This window comes from Manacus vitellinus, unplaced genomic scaffold, assembly GCF_001715985.3.
Source record: "Manacus vitellinus isolate BGI_N305 unplaced genomic scaffold, ASM171598v3 scaffold_5_pilon, whole genome shotgun sequence".
In the NCBI taxonomy this organism is placed as follows: domain Eukaryota; kingdom Metazoa; phylum Chordata; class Aves; order Passeriformes; family Pipridae; genus Manacus; species Manacus vitellinus.
This window is the reverse complement of record NW_021940682.1, coordinates 10,591,009-10,597,395: the sequence shown is the minus strand read 5'-3', so window position 1 is coordinate 10,597,395 and position 6,387 is coordinate 10,591,009.

Below are 6,387 nucleotides of genomic sequence, written 5' to 3'. Positions count from 1 at the left end.
ACAGCACTGGATTATAGATGTTTGCACACATCATCACTTAACAGAAGTGTTAGTTTTGAGCTGTGTAAACAAAAGACTGCACCCATTTCAACATTTTCAGCCATTTTATTTATCTCTGTTGGCTTGTTTCTCACTGGAGACTTAAGATGACTCCTCCTGTGCTGTATGTTTCAAGAGGGGTTGTTAAAGCAGATTATGTAGAAATGCTAATACCTAATGAACAGAAAGAAGAGTGGAATCAAAGCAGTTGATATGAATTTGAAGTACTGATGTACTGTGATCTTCCTAAATATTCATGAATTACTAATCTTTCAAACTGAATAGTGTTAATCAGGCTATGTTTTTTAACCATGAAGTATGTAAAGAAAACAGAGCACACCAATGGATTTGGAGTGGACAGTGCTCCCTTTCACGGGACGTGACCAAACAAGCCCTTATTTTCAAACCTCACATCCTTGATATCCAGCTCCACCAAAAAAACAATCTGGGAGTGTTCCCAGCAGGACACACAATGTAATGAGTCATCACAGGTAATATTTCTGCAGTATTCAGGCTTGAGAGTCACCTTCAGCTACAGCGACAGGGGAGAAAATACAGCCCCAGGCAAAGCAGTTGTTCTGATTTTCTCTTGTGGTCTCAAGAAGCCACACTGATGTTGGGCGCTGGATGCCAGAAGAGCCACGAGCCTTTTTCAACAACAGCTTGGGTTAGGAGAAGCAGCTGGAGCTGAGAAGAGGTGGGCATGGGAGTGTGTCCATGACCCTTGCATGGTCTTGTGTCACCAGTTCTTTGGGCATGGGTAACCTACAATACAGACAAAAACCACATGGATATCACTGCAGATGGTGTCACAGTTGCTTAGTGTATGCTCATCACCTTTGTTTCTTCCTTCCAGCCTGTTTTGTTTATTCTTATTCAGGAGAAAAGCAGTCTTGCAGCAAGAAAGGCCAAAGTAGTTTGATGCATTACCAAACACAGAGAAAACCATTTGCTTTACGAAACAGCCGGGTGAATTTTCTACACAAATACACATTTTATCTTTATTACACCTTTCGATGTGATTGCAGTGTAACTGAGAAGGTGATTACCAGAAACAGAATATCTGTTCCTTTTAGAACTTCTTGGTGCTTTGCTTTTTGTCTGAGGTTTACATTTTAAGCAAGAAAAGCAAGTTATCCTGTGATTAGTGAAGGTGATGAGATGGTCTGTTGTTTACTGTACTGAACAGCCATTCAAAAACTGGGCTTAATTCCGTATTCAGCTCTCTTTTTCTGTGCACAACTGAAAAACACAGCAGAGCCTGTGTCTCGCTTGAGCATTTGTGATAGAGGGATGGCACTTCCCCACTCCACAAGTGGACCAAGCCCACTTATAATCAGGGAGCATTCAGATGAAATACTGCTGAGAGGCACAGTTGCACTGATACACTTTGAGGAGAGCCCTGGCTTTCATCTGAGGTTTTTGAAGAATTCTTTAAAACCCAGAAATGTTCCAGAGAGTGCCTTGTTTTTCAAAGGTTTTCCTGCAGAAGATAAGGGGGATTTTGGAACAGAGCAGAGCAGTGGCTGTTTGTTTCCCTGTACATCTGCTCAGCTGAATGGAACTATGTTTTCTGGCTGTTTCTGTGACTGTGGCCATCACATGTGGTCAGGTCCAGCAGAGACCACTGTTACAGACTAGTAGGCCTTCTCGGTACAACAGACCAGTGACTTTATCTAAACTTTGCCCATTGCTGGAGAAGGTGTGACTTGACCCAAACCAGGGCGTCAGCATGTCCCGCTGCTGCAGACTCAGGATTGGTGCCTAGGGTGGAATGGGTGCTTCTGGACCCAAAGCTCATCCTGTGGGTAAGGAGTTGTTTGTTTCTGAGAATTGGTGACATGAGTTACATCATTTTGTAGGAAACGAACATTAAAAAACCCTCAGTGAATGACCATGTAGGAAGGGAAAGGGATAGCAAAGTCAAGCAAACTGTTTTCAGTCACTCACACATTCTTTCCTGAGTATTTTACTCCTCATGAGAGCTATTGCTGTGTGTGCCTAGGCCCTCCTGCCAGGACAACCTTGTGATGTGGAAGATGAAGAAAGTATTGAGTATTTTGGGTATTGAGTTTTTGTCCAGTCCCTTAGGTCATCTGGGCTGGTAATGATGAACTGGCTTTTGGACTGAGCTTTTATAAACTCCAGAAGTCAGTTTCTTGGAGTCTGGCCTCTGGCTCCTGGAGCAAACAATACTTTCCTCAGTGTTTACACAGATGATGGCCCTCCATCATGTCCTTGGCCAGCATGGAGACCTTTCTTCTTGCTCTCGGTCTTTTATTTCTTCTGGACCTTTCATGCATGTAGACATTTCCATTTGTGCTTTATTCTAACCAGCCTTTGCCTTTCCATGACAAATAATTAAAATATCATAAGGTCGCTGAAAAACAATTATAGACATAGTATCCCTTTGCACAATCCAAAACACCTGGGCCTGAAAGCACATCTTCATGGCTTAGAATTTCACTGGTATTTTGGTCATTTTTTCCCTTCTGTGCTGGGAAGCTGGAATGCTGAAACATCTGTGCCCTCCTGTGATTGCATGTGCACTGTCTCAGATTTTGCAATGAAAACAAAATGGTATGGATCTGGCAGCCTGCATCATGCATGTCATTCAGCAGATGCCAATAACAGTTGAATATTAGATATTATTAAGAAGGAGAGGTAAAATAAGGCTGTGAAATAGCATATGTTGGCTGGTAGCAAATGTCTTCCAGATGCTTATGGGAGCTACATACTGTGATAAAACTATTGCAGCATTGCTGCCAGCTCAGTGTACATATTTCAAAACAGAAGGATTTTGGGAACCCTCATGAGATACAAAGACAAAAACCCTCCCAGCATCTTTGCTGGCTTATACCAGTGTCAACATTTAGTAAAGGTAGACACGTACATTCCTAGTCAAGAGCCCATAGCTGTCATAGCACTGAGATTTGCTGCACAACAGGGTTGGGATCACTGTGGCAGTTCAAACCAGGAACGCTCCCTGCATTTTGCTGCTTGGTCAGGAAATTTAGAAGGATGAAGCAGGTGAACTTGACCTTATTTTTCTGATGGTGCTGGTATCTGAGTTGGTTTCATCTGGCCTAAAGAGGGCTGGTGGCTGCAGCGCCCAACCACTGCTCATGGCTTTGCAGGGGATGGTAAAGGTGCCTTATATGGGCACTGATGCTGCAGGAGCCACCTCTGAAACCCGTCAGCTTGAATCCAGCTGATGTTGCAGTAGGGGTCTCCTCAGCATCCTCCCTGCGTCTACTTGGGGTCATTCTTACAAAAAGGGATGGGCAAGTACCAACACCTGTGGTGGGCAGCACCTGTGGAGGACCTGTAGATGCCATGGGAAAAGCACAGATCAGCACTTGGGCACTCTGCCTGCAGCACCTATTTCTGGGTGTGGAGGCAGGTGGAGAGGGACGTGCCTGTGCCCAGCAAGGAGGAAACCTGACTCCTGGGAGCTGGATCCCAAACCCACAGTACCACCAACACTGTAAAAACTAAGTAGCAGAAGAGATACAGTCATACAGGAGGAAAGGTCTGCTCCTCTTGCCTGAGACACCGCAGAGGTAAGAAAACCTCACTAAGTAAATAAATATTTAATCAAGTCTTGATTAATAGTGGGGGGTATCTGATCATTCACCTGTGAGGGGAATTCTCACAAGAGGGTGGTCTCTGACTTTACTGACAAAGTTCCCAGCTGGTGTCACATGCAGAAGTGCACATTGTGTGGCCTTCGTGCCTCACAGCCCTCTGGTGTGGGCTCATGTCATCATTCCGATGGGTCCCAGCAGCAGTTTCACTGCACTCTTGGTTGCTCCCTTCAGATGGAGGATTGTTATTTTCCCTGCCAGCAGCAGCTTTGTCACTGCTGTTCTCCTGGCTCATGTAACTGGCATTTAGGAATTGGGAATTGCAAATAGTGGAAAATTTGTGACTCCCTGAAGATGCATGATAGACACTAGCTGTTCCATTAAGGCAAACAGGGCTGCAAGGGTTTGGCATGAAATCCTGGGTTTGGTAGGAACTGTTAGGAGGTTTACTGTGCCTGCAAAGATTTCTAGTGTTGAGATGCTAGAGAATGTATCCCACCTGCTCACCACTGCTATTTGAGTAGTGTGGTTCTCCCATTAGGTGCTACCCAACATCCTGATACCTCTGAGGGTGTCTGTCTACTGTCAGGTATTGGAAGTGGCACTGCAGCCTTCTGCTTGAGCACCTGGCCCTCACTGGTAGTTCTGCACAGCAGCACCAAGGATTGGGGTTCCCTCCCCTTGTCTGGAAGAGTTGTGGCACTTCCCAGAAGGAGGGCATATGGCCCAGAGTAGGTAAGTGCCAATGAAATGTTCCAACACCCCTCAGCAAAAATTAGCAGAACATCCCAGCATCAGGATGAGTGGACAAAGGCCCAGGGTTTGATCCTTTTTCTGCCAACACCCTTGGCGTGCCTGCCACAGGCTTTTGGAAGAGAGTAGCTGTTTACCAGAGGTGTGATGTGGCAGCTTAGAATGTGTTTGCAGGTCCTTAGTCATAAAGGAACAGAAAAGGAGAAAAACTGGTGCCCAGATTTTGTTATTGCAAAGCCTTTTGCAATTCAACCACACAGTAGATCTTTACCTCTTCTTGTGGGATCTTCCTAGCACCTTTTTTGATTTCTGTTGAGCCAGTTCCACTTGCAAATGGTCCCTAGCTGTTGGCCATTATGGTCAGCTGGTGGCACTGTGTGCTGCTGCCAGCTATAGCTGCCTCTGAGGACACTGTGAGACAGATGTAAGCAATATCCTACACATCCTCTTGCATGCTGTAATGATCTATAACAGCAAGGTCAGTGTATGTGATCCGACTGACTAATCTGTCATTAGCCCTTAATGACCTCCTTGTGACTGCACCTCGGTATAATGCTTTCAAGGTATCCAACCTGTGAGTACTGTAACTCCATGCTTCCCATGTTTGTGCTGCCCTCCACCTCAGATGGGGTTTTGTACCTTTCATTAGATGCTCTCAGCCTTTAATTCCCTCCAGCTCTCCCCCTACTGCAGCCTCCCCAGTGCTGGTTTGCTGTGAGTTCTGCCTGGGCCAAGCCCAGCACCTCTACAGGGAGGTAATCAAAGCAGAAGGTGTCATCAAACTGAAGATGTGTTGAGCCCCCACCCCCAACCCCCCAGTGTCTGAGCATACACTCAGCAGAAAAGCTTGTGGGTTTAAGCCATCAGTGTGCTTAATCCCTGCCCTGGGATTAAAGTGAGCTTTTCTAATGAAGAAAAGCAACAGTGATGAGGCCAAGGGATCTAGCACTGGAAACCAGAAACACCAGCAGAGGCAGCCAAGTTCTCCCTGTCACAATCCATGGCTGTGTTTCTTGATACCCTGAGAGGATGGGGATTAGCACGGCAGGGGGCGAGGCACGGGATAAAGTTTGCAGCAGGAAGTTGTGTGCTGGCAAGGTGCAGGCTGGGTGAGGAGGAGTTTGGGCTAGCCATACCATCTTCCAGCAGCCGGGGTTAGGAAGTTGGGTGGGTCACCTGGCTCTGTCCCACTGGGGGCTCCCATCAGGCTGAGCAATTACAGGGTGCAGCACCTCTACTGCCCTCTCAAACCCAGCACCCATAGGGGAGCCTCCAACAGAGACAACCACCTACTAGTCATATCATGTCTTGGCTCTTGGAGATGCAACATCTTTTAGACTGTTTCTGCATTTTATTGACCTCTGGGCTAGGAAAGTCATCACATGCTCTCTTGTGTTAGCAGGTCTCTAGTCTTCCCTAAGGCAGTCCCTGAACTTTCCATAAAAACAGCCAGTGCAGTGTGATGACTGATCTCTGTCAGTTCAGCCAATTTACCTTGTGAAATTTCTATCTGTTCTTCACCAAAACCATGATGGAAAGGGATATCTCCCAGTAGCTGCATGAAACAAACTATGTTTGACCATATCTGAATGTTTCCACTCCAGCACAAGAAACTGCCTTGCTGTCTTGTGACTGTCCAGAGGTTTCACAGTTAAATCCTAGCCTTGTCTGACGGTGGATCCCAGCAGGAGCTGAGATGGCCACTGCACCAGAAGAGGCAGAAAATGCTATTGACTTGGAGGAAATCCACACAGAGAGAAAAGAATCACCAAAAGGTGGGTTTGTATTGGCAGGACTAGAAATCTGGGTCCTCATTTAGCTGGGGTAGGGGGGAGTCCTCAGTCCTGCTACTCCAGCTACCTAAATCTTCTGTAACTGGAGCCACAAACAGCAGCATCATACCACTCCTCTCCCATCACAGCTACCAGGCTGGTGACTGCTACGTACAGCAGTGGGAAGAGCTGGCTGGTTTGGCTTTTCTCAGGCCTCTGCTTTGTGTAAACATTTT